The following is a 17,919-nucleotide window of genomic DNA, read 5'->3' as shown; positions in this document are numbered from 1 at the left end:
AGGGAAACTACCACTGCCATCCAGCAAAGCTGATTGGTGGATGGTGTCGCTGGGCTGTAGGAGCAAAGATGGAGTAAATTTCTTCCCAGAGCAGCCCAGCTCTCAGTTTTCTTTCCCTTCCAGAACCAGACCTGAAGGAAAAAGCTCCACAACCCGCAAATTGCTTCCCTCTCACATTGCCGTAAAGTGGTATTGCCAACACACATGAGCTCAGCACATGCATTCCTGGCACTGCTAAGATTGAAAATGCAGCTCCGAAGAGAAGGGGTTAACCCATAGAAGCACAGCCACGGGAGAGCTGAGACGTTAGTTTAAACTGACAAACCTAGTCCTCTGTAAACAGAGGAAACAAACCACACAAAACAGCAGCCATTAGAAGGTTGTTGTTTTAAATCCAGAAAGCAAACCCAGTGACCGTCCCCAGACCTGCGATCTGAAGCTTACCCCAGATTTCTCACTGCTCCAGAACCAGTGGTGAGGTGAAAATATTCTCACGCTGGAATCCGTTGACTCTCCGAGAAACTTGAGAGAGAAAGGAGAAGGCAAGAGAGAGCGGGAGAGAAGGGGGCGGAGGCAGCTCTGACATGTTTGTACAGTGCCTGGTTCACCTGGCTGTGAATTTGATTTCAGGGTGTGGTTGTAGATGAGACACAGAAATGTTCAGCGCTGGAAAGTCTCACTGCAAAGAGCATGATGAATGCTGACACTGGGGCCTCATGGGATCCTCCTTCCTCCTCCTCATCACCATCTCCCTTTGGACTCTGGAAGGGACAGGAGAGAGAAGGTGCTCAGAGTTGCACCAGAGCAATGAGGTTTGCTGGGTCTCAGACAAGAGCCTCTGCAAGGTCGCCACCTTGCACCCCTCCTCATTGGCTGACCTATTAATGCTCCAACTTGCTCGTTACCGCGCTTCTCTCGTTTCCACTGCCTTGGGGCCTAGAGCTGCTGCAGTTCCTAATGAATCCCGACATCTCCTGCTGTGTTGTGAATTTCAGGACCTGCCACAAATTCCTAGTCATTCCTGGCAGCGGGAGCTTTGATCATTTGATATATGTCTGGATAGATGATAATTAATTTGCATTGCAGCTGTGCAGCACATGACCTGGTGCCAATACTTTTCCTCTGTAGCTTGCTATGAGTCAGTGCTGTGTGGTTTACTGTCTAGTATCACCCCATAATCCTCTTGCTCCAATTGTGCTGTGGCTCGGAGCTTATTGACTCCTGGAAATATACATTTCTGCATCAGTGACTTCTGTCTGCTGGAACATCAGTCAGCAGCGGGGGATGGGAAGAGGTGGAACGTGGATGAGGAACAGGAGGAGGTCAGAGTTCATGTCTGCCAAAGCCATCAACAGCTCTTTCCCTAGAGCAAACAAAGAGGATTCTTGCCTTATTGCAACAGTCTTGCAAACAATGCCAGTCTAACACCAAGATGATTAGGTCCAAAGAGCAAAGATAAAAATACCCCCACCCCACACCGTGTAATTTACTCCCTTTTGTTTGTGTGTGTGGGGGGGGGGTTGCTAACATGGTATTAAATAAAAAATAAATCCATGATGTAAGTAACCCTGATCAATTAAACTAACATGGGCACCACAGACAGACATTATGGCCCAGTGGATGGGGCAGAGAAGTGGGACTCAGGAGACCTGGGTCCTAATCCCGACCCTGCCACTGACTTTCTGTGTAACCTCGGGTAAGTCACTTCATCTCCAAGTGCCTCAGTTTCCCCTCCCACTACTTCTCTTGTCTATTTAAATTACAAGCTCTTCAGGACAGGGTGTCTTTTACTATGTGTATGTACAGTGCCCAGCACAATGGGCCCAGGGTCTCAGCTGGGATCTATAGGAACTACTGTAATACAGAGAATCATGATAATAATACTGAGGGCAGGTCTACACTAGAAGCGCTACATTGGCGCAGCTGCACCAATGTAGCTGTGCCGCTGCAGCATGTCTGGTAAAGACGCTCTATGCCGACAGGAGAGCGCTCCTGCATTATTCTACAGGTCCTTGTCTGCTGAGGCCTGCCAAGGAGATTTCCTACTGGTTCCCTATAGCAGCCTCTCTGGTGTCTAGGAAGTAAAGTTAGCCAAGACCCTTTCTATTTGGGGATTGGCCTGCCTGCTCCTATTGGGGCATGTAAAGTTGGCGTCCCATGAGCAGTTGTAACCAAGAAAGGGGACATTTTTATTAGTGATGGCAAACACCAAACAGTGCTCAGAAGAGAGAAGGGCCAGCATTAGCCTCCCAGCAGCTCTCCCTTCAGAAGACTGCAATTTGAGCTGCAAAGTGCTGCCATGTGGAAGATCAGAGCAGGAACCCTTGTTTGCCAGGTTGGCAAGGGATGTGCCTGCTGCTGAGATGTGTGTTACACTCTTGCATACTGTCATTAGCAACTGCTACTTCCATACATTTCCACTGTGCCAGGCCGTGAGGGTCGGTCTATATGGGTAAGTTTGGGGGGAGCAGCACAAAGAAATATCACTTATACTGTACAGGGAGTCACCCAGGTTTGGGACGGCCTTTAAATCTACACAAGAATGGTCCTCCATGGCTTTAAGTGTTTGGGAGCATCGCACAAAGCCCTCTAAAACAAGAGGCACATCCTAGTCATGGAGACAGGCTTTGCCACAGATAGAAGGGCCTGGCTTTACTTGCCAGAATGAGGACTTTGGATGGAGCCAGAAAAGGCCTGCCAACAGCAATTCCGGGCCCCAGGACAGAACAGTCAGTGGGCCCCCATGCACGCACAAGCCGCGCCCGCGCAGACACGGTCCGCCTGACATTTGGGCGATGCTGCGCCTGCACTGGGTGGTGCCCAGAGAGCTGCCGGCTGCGCTGCTGGGCGCGCTCTTCCCGCACAGCCAGGGCTTCCACATGCCTACCCAGTACCGTTGCCAACTGTCTAATCGTGCAAACCCCGCCCCGGCCTGGCCCCGTCCCGCCCCTTCTCTGAGGCCCCACCCCCTGCTCACTCCATCCTCCCCTCCCTCCTCCGTTGCTCACTCGCCCCCACCCTCATTCACTTTCACCAGGCTGTGGCAGAGGGTTGGAGTGCAGGAGGGGGTGAGGGGGTCAGGCTCTGGGAGGGATTTTGGGTGTGGGGGGGAGTGAGGGGTGTGGGCTCTGGGGGGGGGAGTTTGGGTGTGGGATGGGGTGCAGGGTGCAGACTCTGGGAGGGAGTTTGGGTGCGGGTCTAGGTTGGGGCAGGAGGTTGGGGTGCAGGAGGGGGTCAGGGGGTCAGCGCTTACCTCACGTGGCTCCTGAAAGCAACCAGCACACCCCTCCGGCAGCGGCTCCTAGGCGGGGGGCCCAGAGGGTCTCTGCACGCTTCTGCCTGCAGGCACTGCCCCCACAGCTCCCATTGGCCGCAGTTCCTGGCCAATGGGAGCTGTGGAGTCAGCGCTCAGGGCGGGGGCAGCGCACGGAGACCCCCTCCCCAGAGGCCACAGGGATATGCCAGCCGCTTCCAGGAGCAGCGCGGAGCAAGGGCGGTAGGGCAAAGCACCCCTTTGCCCTCCCCTGTCAGCAGGCCTGGAGCCAGAGCAGCTTGAAGCCTGAAGTGAACCTCAGCAGTCTGGGATCTTAAATGAAGACCTGTAGCGTCATTTAGGGTGGGTGAGGAGGGGGCTCTAGCCCCCCTCTGAGTTTTGTACCCGAGGTCTCCTCATAGTGCATGCCCTACCCCAGCCGGTGCTCTTAATTGCAACACATCTTGAGTGTGATATGTGAAGAATTCTGTACTGCTCCCAGCTTCCACCTTTGGGGCAGGGAGTTTGTTTATAAACAGAAGCAGGGTGATTAAGATAACAAAAGCCTTTTCATTAAATTAAGGCTCGTTAGATGATCCCGAAAGCATTGCCAAGCACTCCAGTTAAAAGATAGGAAACAAAGGGTAGGAATAAATGGTGAGAGTGGAGAGAGGTAAATAGTGGTATCCCACAGGACTCTGTACTGGGATCAGTGCTGTTCACCATATTCATAAATGAGCTGGAAAAAGGGGTAAACAGTGAGGTGGCAAAAGTTGCCAATGATACAAAATTACTCAAGATAGTTAAGTCCAAAGCAGACTGAAAAGGGTTACAAAGGGATCTCACAAAATTGGATGACTGGGCAACACAATGGCAGATGAAATTCAGTGTTGATAAATGCAAAGTAATGCACATGGCAAAATATAATCCCAACTATGCATACAAAATGATGGGGTCTAAATTAGCTGTTACCCATCAAGAAAGAGATCTTGGAGTCATTGTGGACAGTTCTCTGAAATCATCCACTCAATGTGCAGTGGTAACCAAAAAAGCTAAGAGAATATTGGGAATCATTAGGAAAGGGATAGATAATAAAACAGAAAATATCAAATTGCCTCTATATAAATCCCTGGTACCCCCACATATTGAATACTGCATGCAGATTTGAGTCACCCCATCTCAAAAAAGATATACTGGATTTGGAAAAGGTACAGAGAAGGGCAACAGAAATTATTAGGGGTCTGGAACACCTACCATATGAGGAGAGATTAAAAAGACTGGGACTTTTCAGCTTGGAAAAGAGATGACAAAGGGGGGATATGATAGAGGTCTATAAAATCATGAAAGGTGTGGAAAAATTGAATAAGGAAATGTTATTTACTCCATCACATAACACAAGAACTAGAGGTCACCCAATGAAATTAATAGGCAGCAGATTTAAAACAAAAAAAGAAAGTATTTCTTCACAGTTAACCTGTGGAACTCTTTGCCAGCGGATGTTGTGAAGGCCAAAACTATAACAGGGTTCCAATAAAAGAGCTAGATAAGTTCATGGAGGATAGGTCCATCAATGGCTATTAGCCAGGATGGGCAGGGATCCAACACCATATTCTGCATGCCCCTAGTCTCGGTTTGCCAGAAGCCAGAAGCTGGGTGACAGGGGACAGATCACTTGATGATAGCCTGTTCTAGTCATTCCCTCTGAAGCACCTGGTATTGGCCACTGTTGAAAGACAGGATACTGGGCTAGGTGGACCATTGGTCTTACCCAGTATGGCCGTTCTGATGTTCTTATATAGAACCCAGATGTATCTCCCCCCCCCCCCCCCCCCCCCCCCCCCGCTGTAACCCACTAGGAACCCTCTCCTCTCCTAGAGCCCAGGAGTCCGGAGCTCCGCAGAGTTAGAAGCAAAGTAAGAATATACTTACTAAAACATAAATTTTTAAACCTAACCAGTGTCCCTTAAGTGACTTGCCACAAGATGTCAGAACATGTTAGTATTGGAGCTGAGTGGGTCTAATATTTATTTAATTTTCTTTCTTTTATATAGGAATTAGATACAATGCGCCTGTAGGCTAATTGCTATGTTATCTGCCAAAAAACTAAAGTTTTCAAGTGCCTAAGTAGCCCCCTGAATCATGGTTAAAGTTGCCCCCTCCCCCCACCAAAATCTGAAGTGGCGCCCCTGATGAAGACTAGGACATTTTCCAGGCTTTTTAGGTAAGACTTGGATTCCTAGAATCCCATGCACTTTTGAAAATATAGACTTTCCCTTGAATCGAAGCTCTCTAGATTTTCCCTCCAATTACAATTTGTCCCGTGCCTCTTTCTAACACCTTGCTGCTGCTCCCCAGCCAACTGCTTCTTGGGGAGAAGTACACAAGAAAAAAAAAATAGAGATCACTCTTGCCAGAGTTGCTGAACTGCATGTTGCTCCAACCCCAGGACTGCCTACCCTAGGGCAGCCATAACTGGGGAACAAGAAAGACTGCAGAGTGTACTGGTTACCCTCACTGGCTCAGCCTGGTTATTTGATTTATAAATACAGCAAATTATTTGAACCACCTCACACCATGTCTCCAAAAGGGATAAACTCGTTGCCTTATTTCAATCGGACGCTGCGGGTCTCCTGTCTCTCTCTCTCTCTCCCTGCTTAGCCCAGCACAAAAACCAGCACCAGTACTCACCACCTGCTGCCACCCCCACACTCTCATCTTCAGTGGATCAGACTCAAGGACCTTTCTGTTGGAGCAGGCCCCCATTAGATATGTGCTGGAGACTGGGAGAGGGCAATCCAGCAGCAGGTTTGGCGCTCAGGTGCAATTTAGATAAGCACTCTAAAGTTTAGGTGCTTACCCAAGGCTTATCTGAACCATGCAGACCTTGAGTCTGTACAACTGGCAGGGAATCTCACAAGAAGAGACTCTCACAGTGTTATCATTTATTTTACTTAATTATATTATTTTTTGCACATTTGCTTTCAGTTCTAGCTAGGAATAGTGTAAGAACAGCCTCTATTTCAGCACCTGCATCTAGCTAAGCAAGACCATCCACATCTTATTACTATTTGTATTACTGTAGTGCCCTGGAGTCCCAAGCAGGACAGGGCCCTATTTGTGCTAGGTGCAGTACAAACACACAGAACAAGGCAGGGACTGTCGCTAAGAGTTTACACTTTAATCCTGCTTCCATTCCTTGAAATGCAGAAGGGTGTAAGGATGGGGGTTGGTTTAGTCTAGCAGAGTTTGCTCATCCCTGTTGGAGAACTGAGTTCTGTCTGGAGACCACAACGCATCCACATTCAGCGGTCTCACAGGCTGGGGCCCCCCAAGGTTATTTACAGAGGAGCTGCAACCCCTGACTACTGAGAGTTATTCAGGCTTGGGACCTTGTACTGATACAGCAGGACCCCCATCAGGAGCACAAAGCATTTAGATAAGGAGACAGATTTGCTTCAGAAGGGACAAGAAAGTAACCAGCTTCACTTTAGAGCTGTAACTCCATCCAGCCTGGACATGACACTCAAGCAAAAGCTTGAGACCATCACTAGGGCAGCATACATGGCATTTTGCTATTGGTAAAATGCCAGTGGCTCAGCAAATGGTCCCTGTACATAATATTGCCCCAGTTTCGTTCTAAATCACTTCTATGCACTCGGTCAACATCTTTTTCCTTAAAATAAACTCACAGGCTGGTTGAATTGCAATAGAAATAATGTAAAGTTTAGTCCCAAAAATGTTCCAATAGGTCTAACCACATCAATGCTGCCTTACCCGCCAGATATGGGTGGCAGGAGTTACACTAAAGGCACATCTGATGCTTCCTCCAAGGTAAATCATCCCTTCACTGCCAAAGTTACAACAGAGGGTCAGTACGTTCTAGCTCTCCCATAGTCTCATTGTGCCACCTCGGGCAAATCCCTTCTACTCTAGTGTGCAGATCTGTAAAATGATTCTGTTAACACCTACCTCACCCAGATACTAGACTTCATGTTAATTCATGCTGAATTCATGTTTCTTGAAGTGCTTTGAGATCCTTAAAGATGCTACAGAAGTACAGACTGAAATCTTTTGCAGAGGAAACAGGGACATAGATTATAATAACCTCTGTTCAGAACATCTATTCTAGGTCAATCATCTGAAGTAGACATATTAACCAAATTCAGATACAGTATAATCTATCTACTTTATTAGCCAGTAAAATGGTAACAGTCTGCTAATAGCTATAACATGCTAGTTTTATTATTCAACCTCCAGCTTCAACTTCTACTTAAACCTTATTTCTTGGTTGCTTTTTAAGACTCATGTGAGAGCTTTTGCTCATGTATATGATTGGCCTACACCTTTCCCTAGTACATATAAAACATTACATGGGCTGCTGGACAACTACCTCTGCTTATGAAATATTCCTGCTGGCCATATTTCAAACATCTACATTCAACATTTAATGCCAAGTCAACCCCACTCTAGGTCTACCTTAGGGCACCACTACACTGGCAAAGTTACAGTGCCGGCAGTTACAGTGCCACTCAGAGAGCACAGAAGGGAAACCGTTGTTGTGTGTTCACACTGACAGCTGCCTGCGCAATAGGACGTTCACATTTGCGGCACTTACAGCGGTATTCAGAGCAGTGCACTCTGGGCAGCTATCCCACAGAGCACCTCTTTCTCTTCTGCCGCAGAGACTTGTGGGAAAGCAGGGAAGGGGGAGTCACGGGGGTATCCTGGGTCCTGTCCCAATGCCCCATGATGCATTGCTTCGCATCCCAGCAATCCCTGTGCTTCCGTCTGCATTTGGAGCCATCTTTCAACTGTTTGTGTAGTGCGCACCCTGCCTCTTTCAGGCAGCAGGAATAGATCCCGAACTGCTGACCAGTATGCTGCTCACTCTGACCAACACGTCAGTAGTGGCAGTGGAGTTATTCCTTAAACTACAAAGACAAGAGGAGTGCGACATTGATCTCGCCACGCGTAGTAGCTACGACACGCGATTGCTTGCAGCATTCACGGAGGTGCTGACCATAGTGGAACGCCGCTTTTGGGCTCGGGAAACAAGCACTGAGTGGTGGGATCACATCGTGATGCACGTCTGGGATGACGAGCAGTGGCTGCAAAACTTTCGGATGAGGAAAGCCACATTCATGGGACTGTGTGATGAGCTTGCCCCAGCCCTGTGGCGCAAGGACACAAGAATGAGAGCTGCCCTGTCACTGGAGAAGCACATGGCGATTGCACTGTGGAAGCTGGCTACTCCAGACTGCTACCGATCGGTTGCTAACCAGTTCGGAGTGGGAATGTCGACCGTTGGACTCGTGTTGATGGAAGTGTGCAGGGCCATCGCATCCTGCTCCGAAAGACTGTGACTCTGGGTAATGTGCGTGACATTGTGGATGGCTTTGCACAAATGGGCTTTCCTAACTGCAGAGGGGTGATACATGGCACGCACATTCCAATTCTGGCACCAGACCACCTAGCCACTGAGTACATTAATCGCAAGGGGTATTTCTCAATGGTTCTCCGGGTGCTTGTGGATCACAGTGGGCATTTCACAGACATTAACGCAGGCTGGTCCAGAAAGTGCATGATGCACACATCTTTCGGAACACTGGCCTGTTCAAGATGTTGCAAGCAGGGACTTTCTTCCCAGACCAGAAGATCACCATGGGGAAGTCAAAATGCCCATTGTGATCCTGGGAGACCCCACCTACCCCTTAATGCCATGGTTTATGAAGCCATACACGGGGCAACTTGACAGCAGGAAGGAATGGTTCAACAACAGGCTGAGCAAGTGCCGAGTGACTGTTGAGTGTGCATTTGGCCGTTTAAAAGCCCGCTGGCGATGCCTGTATGGGAAGCTGGACCTGGCCGATGAAAATATTCCTATGCTTAGAACCGCATGCTGTACGCTCCATAATATTTGTGAAGGGAAGGGTGAAAGCTTCACTCAGGGCTGGACCACAGAGGCTCAGTGCCTGGAGGCTAAGTTTGAACAGCCAGAGACCAGGGCTATTAGAGGGGCACAGCACAGGGCCATAAGGATCAGGGATGCCTTGAGACAGCAATTTGAAGCTGAAAGCCCCTAATATTTGTTGCTATGCTCGGGATTGCAGTGCATGTAATGCTAGGAGGTGATTGGTGCACATGATGCAAGAAGGGGGCTTAACATAATTGTATGTTGCTTTGCAGTGTTCTTTTTGCTTTCATTTAATAGAATAAAGATTGCTTTCAAACCAACACAATTCTTTTATTAAAAGACAACCACCGGAGGAGAGAGTCAAATGAAAAAATTCATCAGCAGGGAGGGGGATGGGAGAATGGGGGAAAGAAGGTCTCAAGAGGAGGAGGGGTTCTGGGACAGCTACAAATTTGTGTATGTCCAGGGATCATACCCAACCTTCTCCTTTGGAGTACAATGCAGCGGGTGCTCTACTTCAGCAGGGCCAAACTGCAGAGGGATGGGTGTTGAGTGCAGTGGGTAGTGGGAGTCCACAGTGCTGGACTGTGAGGAGGGAGGAGTGGAATGCTGTGGATAGAGAATGGAGCCAGGAGGTTGATAACAGTGTGTTGGTGGTGTGTGGGGAGCACATAGGAAAGAGTTTTGTGACAGTGGCTGCAGAGGAGGCGGGCGTGGAGCCGCTTGGTTTGAAGAGCTAATATCTCCTGGAGCTTGTCCACTTGGCACTCCATAACGTTTACGAGCCGCACCGTGGCTTCTTTTTGGTGTGCCGCGTTCTCCTTTCGGTCCCTCTTCTCGCTATCCCGCCACTCCTTCAATTCCTGTTTCTCAGCGGCGGAGTGCATCATAACCTCACAGAGAAAGTCCTCCTTAGTTCTTCTTGGCTGCTTTCTAATTCTGCACAGCCTTTCTGCCACCGATAACAAAGAGAGGGGCTGGGCTCCCAAGGTCATCTCTGTGAAGTTTAAATGCAACATTTTACAGAAGCAGTATTATTTGCAACACAGACAACACTGATTCAGTGCTTTAAAACATAGCCAGTACTCACACACCTGTCACTAACTGGCTGACCCCAGGCAAGTACACATGAGCCACAAGACCTCCAAAATGGTGAGTAGCCGCAGGGGCAGGGTAAATCACTCTTCCTGGACCCTGTTGTACACTGGGTATGTGGCTTTTGGGGAGAGCCAGCACTGTAGGGGGGCCTGATAATCATTCCTGCCCCCACACTTTCCACAGGATGTGATCATTACGGAAGATATCTCGCTGCTATGGGTGAACAGGGAATCCAGGGAGGGTCTTCCTCCAAGTCTGCAGCTTCTGCCCTGGCCCCTATGTGGCTCACCTGTGTGCAGCAATGGTCCGTCCCATCCCCCAACCCGTGACAGCAAAGTAGCGTGGGAAAGTCACCATTAATGGGGCAAGAAACAAAGCAGCTCTGCCGAGGAACCTGCAGTAGCAGATTGCCCAGTATCGCCACGAGAGTTTCCAGGAGATCTCTGAGGGAGATTCCCGTGAAGTGAGGGAGTCTATCAACAGCCTGTACTGACGCTCAGACTAGGCATGCAGTGAGAGACAAGCCTGCTTTCTGCAACCTGCCCCCAACAACTCGCTTCAGCGAGTCCCAAAATCAGATCCACTTACCAGAGGCCTCCTCTCCTGTTTGCGCTTCACCAAGATCCGACTGCTGTGATTGGCTAGGCTCGTCCGCGGTAGAAAAGAGCTCCTGACTGCATGCGTCTCTGACCTCCAACTCATCCTCTGCCTCTGGATCCCCCTCCCCCTCTTCGTCCAAGATTTCCTCCTTCTGGCTCAGTCCACTCTCGAATGGCATGCGAGCCAATGAAGTATCCACAGGGGCCTTCGCAGTGGAGGTGGGGTCACAACCAAGTATCGCGTCCAGCTCTTTGTAGAACTGGCAGCTCGTGGGTGCAGCACCGGAGTGGCGGTTTGCCTCCCGCGCCTCGTGGTAGGCATTGCGCAGCTCCTTCACTTTGACCCTGCACTGCAACTTGTCCCGGTCATGGCCCCTTTCTGTCATGCATCGTGAAATCCGTCCTTAGGTATCATAATTCCTATGGCTGGAGCGCAGCTGGGACTGGACAGCTCCTCTCCCCAAATGCTGATGAGGTCCAGTAGCTCGGCATTGCTCCAAGTGGGGGATTGCCTGGTGTGTGGAGCAGGCATGGCCACCTAGAAAGATGCACTGAGACCACTGCATGCATCACTGAGCAAATAGGAAGGGGACTTTCAAATTTGCAAAGATATGTACGAGGTGGGGCTGACGTTTGGTCACCTGAGGGCAGGGCAGTTCAAACTGATGACCAGAGAGGTGAGAACAGGCATTGTGGGACACCTCCTGGAGGCCAGTTGCAGCGCTGTAATCACCACAGTGTCTACACTGGCACTGCAGCGCTGTACCCCCCGGCACAGAAAGCTGTATGCCTCTCGTCGGGGTGATTTTTTTAGAGAATACATTTTAATTCAGTAATGGTAGGTTTGCAAAGGATGCATTGGTTGCACTCATCACTTAAAGATTTGTATATACAATTACATTTCAAGGGGCTTTTGTACACATCTTTTTGTCTGCTCTGGAAACTGCTACACAAGATCTACATAAAATCTATGTTCTTTATATGAAGTTTTGGTCCTTGCAGCAAATATTTTCTCCTCCATTGCCACTAAGGAGTTCTCTGTCTCAGCTTGGAGCCCTGAGAATCCCTTCGCTTTCTTTTTACCCTCTCCCTTCCTTTCTTCCCCAACTCCCATCCAAGCAGCCAACTGTAAAGTCTAAATTCTGGAATACGGCAGACACTGCTTACACCAGGGTCCATTGCTTTAGCAGAATACTGGTTGTTGCATGGTCGAGTTCTAACCTAACCTACGCCAAGACAAACACAAAGACTCTCTGGCACCTTCATCTAAGGTGTATGTATTGTCAGATTCCATAGACACAGTATGTGCATACAGGTTATACAGAGTATGTCTGGATGCTGTCCCCAGTTGGTATGGCCAAGAATCGAGTACGCATATTCATGAGCATCGCATTCTGCTGAGCGGGACAAGACTGAATGCACCAATGCTAGTTGTTGATTAGCTATGAGGTTGTTGCAATCACTGTTTAATGCCTTTAGTTGCCCCTTCCCCCAAGAGGCAAAGTATTCTTCCTTTGCAGCAATTCTGGACCCTGTTGGCCTACTGTGGGGAGAGAAGCTAGGTACAGGAATTGAACCAATATCTCCTTCAGGACAGTGCCGAGCACTACCACTGATCCCCTTTGGATTCTCTTCAGGTAAATATTTATATTACAAGAACATAATCAGGTTCAGAATAAATCACATTTGAAAACACCTGTGGCAGCTCTGAAAATGTCATCAGTGTAAGTTATGAATGGGGACTCCTGCAACATGTTCTGCTGATCTAGAATTTCTCATTGTGGCTAATTTGTGGCTAACTAAATACTAATTTAGTTAGGAGAGTGATAAAGTGTTTCATGTAATAAGTACGTAACCATTTTTTAAAATTCATGTTAATTTGTATATCCTCAGTAGCACTGAATATTATAAAAATATATTCATAAAAATTGGTTTAAATTAAAAACATGTATTTGCCTCAGTGGTATTTGTGACACTTGTAAATTTGTTTGTCACTGACATTCATAACAACTGAGAGATTGTTTTTGTTCTGCAGAATGTTCATGGGAAGTGAAAATCTGGCAAATCATCATGGATTATATCCAAGTATTGAGCAAAGATTCCCTCTAGAAATATTTGGGTGGCCATCTTGAAAATTCTTTTTTAAATTTGGCAGTACCTGTTTTAAAAATGTGTGTGTTAAAGTTGGGAAATTTCCCCAGTGACAGTCACAATCCAGATACTTTTATCAGGCTATCCTGTAAACATAGTCCTAGGGCTGGTTTAGGTATTTCAGGTTCCAAAGTCCCTGTAAAATTAGGCCTTGTCTACACTGCCACTTTACAGCGCTGAAACTTTCTCATTCAGGGGTGTAAAAAAACACCACCCTGAGCAATAGAAGTTTCAGCGCTGTAAAGTGGCAGTGTAGACAGTGCACCAGTGCAGTGCTGGTAGCTACTCCCTTCGTGGGGGTGGGTTTTTTACAGTGCTGGGAGAGAGCTGGTGCCGCGACTACACAGCCATGTTAACATTGGTAGTGAAGACATACACAGATATATAAAGTAAGGGTATTTAGATTGCCAGTAAAATATACAAAAAGACATTTTGCTGTTACTTTAGGGCTCAAATTTTCAAGAGTGGCCTCTAAATTTGTGCGCACCAGTTTTCCATACCCACTTTTGCATGCACAAGAACTCTGATTTGTGCGTGCTAATTACATTTGTGTGCCTAAATTGGGCAGTTTACTGTAGCAGTTAAAGCTCAGGAATGACTGTTCACACAAAGAGGTACTTCCTGCCACTGTCTGCTCTGAGGGCCTGACCCAAAGTCCATTGAAATCAATGGGAGTCTTTCCATTGACACTTCAGTGAGCATTAAAACAGGGATCTCTAGTTTAAGATGGATGTGACAGGGAGGAAATCTGTCTCTATGAGCTCAATGGGACTGTCCATGTGCTTAATATTAAACATGTGCTCATCTTTCCTGGATCAAGGCCAGGGCCACCATCTTGAAGGATCAGCTCCTATCCAGCTCTCACTGAAGTCAATGGGAAGACCACCACTGATTTTAATGGGAGCTGGCCCCAGGTAACAAGAAAACAGAACAAGGCTGTTAGCTCTTAAGTGTAGATAATTTGGATACTAAAAATAACTGAACTGCACGTGTAACATATTGGTTAGTGTGTCTGATTCACAGAGGATGCAAGTCTGCTATAGTCCCCAATTGTTTAGCGCAAGATATAGAGACTTTTTTTTTTAGTCTGGAGATTCCTTGTTCAATCGCCAGTGTCTGCCAACATGTCAGCCATCACTCACACACACACACAAATTGAAGATTTGGGGCCTGGAAAGCAAACTATGCCCACAATGTGGGAGGCTGGGTTGAGCTCCCATCCCCCTTTGAAAAATATGACCTGTTCAACCATTCTTTCTATGCACATGCAATGTTAATAGGATCAAGCACAGATTACAGAATGGAATTTGTTCTCTTTCAACTAATTAAAAAGGCAACAGAGGGTAATAAAAACAAAAACCTGCATATTAGGAGGCACTGTGTATCAGAGAGAGGAAAGTCTGAAAACTAGAAGATTGTCAATAAGACAACACAGATGCTACAGACAGTCTAATTTAGCCAGATTCTGAGGGGAAAAGCAATTAAATCCACAGCCATCAAATTGCCGTTATTAGCTTGTAAAAAACTGATGAGTCTCCTGAACCTGCTTTACATTTTTGCTTTCTAGTTTAGAAGATGCTACATTGTCAGAATGAAAACACCTTTATATATATTTGTTGCAGAAGTATCGATAAAGAAACATTTCTGTCTCTAGTGAATTCACCGCAGTGGGGATAAGAAATCCCGCACAGGTTTGTTCCTGATTCTTAAAACAGCTTTTAGTTTATCAATTCCAAAAAACAAAAAAATCTTTTAAAAAACCCTGACATATAATGATTTCCTTGAAGGAGCTCCATGCAATTGTGCTTTCCAGATAGCCAGTGTTAGAGCTTCAGATCATTTTTCTGCCATCATAGACCATGCAAGAAGTTAGGAATTTTTGATTTGAGTTTTTGTATCAAATCTTTTATTTTCCCCTTCCCCTCAATGATTTTTGGGGCTTTTTTGCTGCTATTAGGGGTGTGTAAAGAAAAACAATAGAGGGGTACAGGCATGCAGTTCTAAAGCAAACAACCTGCACAGTCAACAAAAATATACCCGGGTGTCTCTTGCCTGGAGATTTTAGTGGTGCCTGAACACACATGTATCAGTTCCAGGAGCTAATGCTCACATTGCTTTGATTTTTCACATTGGTGTTGCTTTCTCCTTGATTCTAAGTCACCTGCCGATGTTATTGGAGGATGGTTACTTACAAATACGGTTATTCACTCTCCTATGGGGCTCAGTTCTGCAAGGTGCCGATAAGCACTCTGACCTCAAAGCAGCATAGCACCGAAGAAGGTGCTTAGCTTTAAACACATAAGTAGTCCCATTAAAGTCAATGGGATTGAGCCCATGGCCATCCTAATATATTTTAAAATGTGACTTTAGTGCTAATGAAACTTTCAAGACCGACAGCCCTGGAGACTCAGAATAGGGTGACCAGATGAGAGACATGAAATATTGGGACACGGGGGGGGGGGGAGGGGGGGGAAGGAGGAGGTCGTCAGCGGAGGGGAAAAAAAAAAAAAAAAAGAGCCGCTGGAGCATAGGAAGAATTGGTGGGGGCTGAGCACCCACAGGCAGCTCCCCGCCCCACCCCACCCCCCGCACCAGCTCACCTCCGCCTCCCCTGAGCAGGCTGCCGCGTCCTGCTTCTCCCCCCTCCCAGTGCTTGTGCTGCCATACAGTTGATTCGCGCAAGGCTGGGAGGGAGGGGGGAGAAGGAGGAATGCGGCGTGCTTAGGGAAGAGGTGGGGGCAGGGCGGGGATTTGGGGAGGGATCCAATGGGGCAGGGAGGGGGCGGAGTCGGGGCGGGGCCAGGGCTGATTTGGGGGTGGGGAGGCACGAGCCCCTTCCGGAAAATATCAGGACAATTCACGTCCCGACCGAACATCGGTCGGGACGCGGGACAAACAAGTAAACACCCTAACTCACAACCACATCCAAGCCACATCTCAGCCATTTTACAGGGCTCCAGAGGCACAAAACAATCTGAGAGCTGGGGAACTCACCCTGAGCATTACTACAACATGGGAAAACCTCAGGGCCGCTATAGTGGCTCCTACACCAGCCCTTCTGGCCTAGGGTGACTGGAACACCCGATCGAAAAGGGATCCTGGTGGCTCCAGTCAGCACCACTGACTGGGCCGTTGACTGTCCGGTTGGTGGCACTGTGAAGCTGGACTGGCAGGCTCCCTGCAAGCCTCTGCGCAGCTCCCGGGAGGCAGCCAGCATGTCCCCCCTCCAGCTTCTACGCATAGGGGCAGCCAGAGGCCTCCGCCTGCTGCCCCCACCCCAAGAGCCGCCCCTGCAGCTCCCATTGGCCAGGAACCTCAGCCAATGGGAGCTGCGGGGGCGGTGCCTGCTGACAAGGCAGCACGGAGACCCGCTTGGCTACGCCTCTGCATAGGAGCTGGAGGGGGGCCAAGTCGCTGCTTCCAGGAGCCGCCTGAGGTAAGCGCCTCCCAGAGCCTGCACCCCTCATCCTCTCCTGGGCCCAAACCCCCTGCCCCAGCCCTGATCCCCCCTGCCACCCTCCAAACCCCTCAGTCCCAGCCCGGAGCAAAATCTCTCATTCCCAGCCTGAAGCACCCTCCTACACCCCAACCCCCTCATTCCCAGCCCCACCCCATAGCCCATACTCCCAGCCGGAGCCCTCACCTCCCCTCCAAACACACACCAAACCCATGCCCCAGCCCAGAGCCCCCTCCTGCACCCTGAACCCCTCATTTCTGGCCTCACCCCGGAACCCACATCCCCAGCCCAGAGCCCGTACCTTCTCCCACACCCTAGCCCCCTACCTCAGTCCGGAGCCGCCTCCTACATCCCAAACCCCTCATTTCTGGCCCCACCCCAGAGCCCGCACCCGCAGCTGAAGCCCTCACCTACTCCCGTAGCCCAACCCACTGTCTCAGCCTGGAGCCCCGTCCCACACTCTGAACGCCTCATTTCTGGCCCCACCCCAGAGTCCACACCCCCAACCGTAGCTCTCACGCCAGCCCCCTGATCCAGCCCAGTGAAAATGAGCGAGTGAGTGAGGGTGAGGAGAGCGAGCAACAGAGGCGGGGGGATAGAGTGAGCGAGGGTGGGGCCTCGGCGAAGGGGCAGGGCATGGGTGTTGGGTTTTGTATGAGTAGAAAGTTGGCAACCCTATTCTGGCCCCCAGCATAAAGGGTGTGCCTGAGAGAAAGGGGGTGTGGCATAGTGTCTCTACATGCAAGTTGTTGGCATTGCCCAGCATAAAATAGGGCATGATGATGGTGATTTATTATTTGTATTACTGTAGTACCCAGAGGCCCTGATGAGGATCCAGCCCCACTATGCTGGGTGCTGTACAGACATACAATAGGAGACAGTCCCCTCTCTGAAGAGTTTAGTCTTGTAAGCAGGTGGAAGTAGCACACAATAGAGAGGATGAAGGAGGGGAGGCAAGAGTAACAACAAGAGCACAGGGAACAGGCATAAACCAACTGTGGGAATAATTTGCAGATTTTGAGGTTATGTTTATACATTACACACACACACACACACACACATATACATACACAATGTTAATGAACCTCTGCCACCCATCCGTTTGTGGGCATCATGGTTGAGGTGGGTTTGAGACTGAATTTAAAGAAGGGCAGAGCAGCTCTGAAACTGCCCTGCTTTATGCCAGGGAACACCCTGGTGGTGGCAGGGTGGCAGGGAGGAGGGAAAGGTAGTATAGAGGTGGCTTAATGTCCCTACACATCCCAAGCTGCACCATGCACAACCCAGGACATGGGCTTGAAATCGTCTTTATTTTAGCCACAAAACATGCACAGATTGAACAGTGGAAGTGCAAGCTTCTCCATATTGCTCCACTAATATGTCATAATTCTGGGACAACAGGACAACTGCTAGGGCAAGGGAGGAGCTCAGTCCCCATGGCCCATTC

Source organism: Emys orbicularis, chromosome 4 (assembly GCF_028017835.1).
Source record: "Emys orbicularis isolate rEmyOrb1 chromosome 4, rEmyOrb1.hap1, whole genome shotgun sequence".
NCBI classification, from domain to species: domain Eukaryota; kingdom Metazoa; phylum Chordata; order Testudines; family Emydidae; genus Emys; species Emys orbicularis.
The sequence above is the reverse complement of the archived record's forward strand: the minus strand, read 5'-3'. Positions refer to the sequence as shown.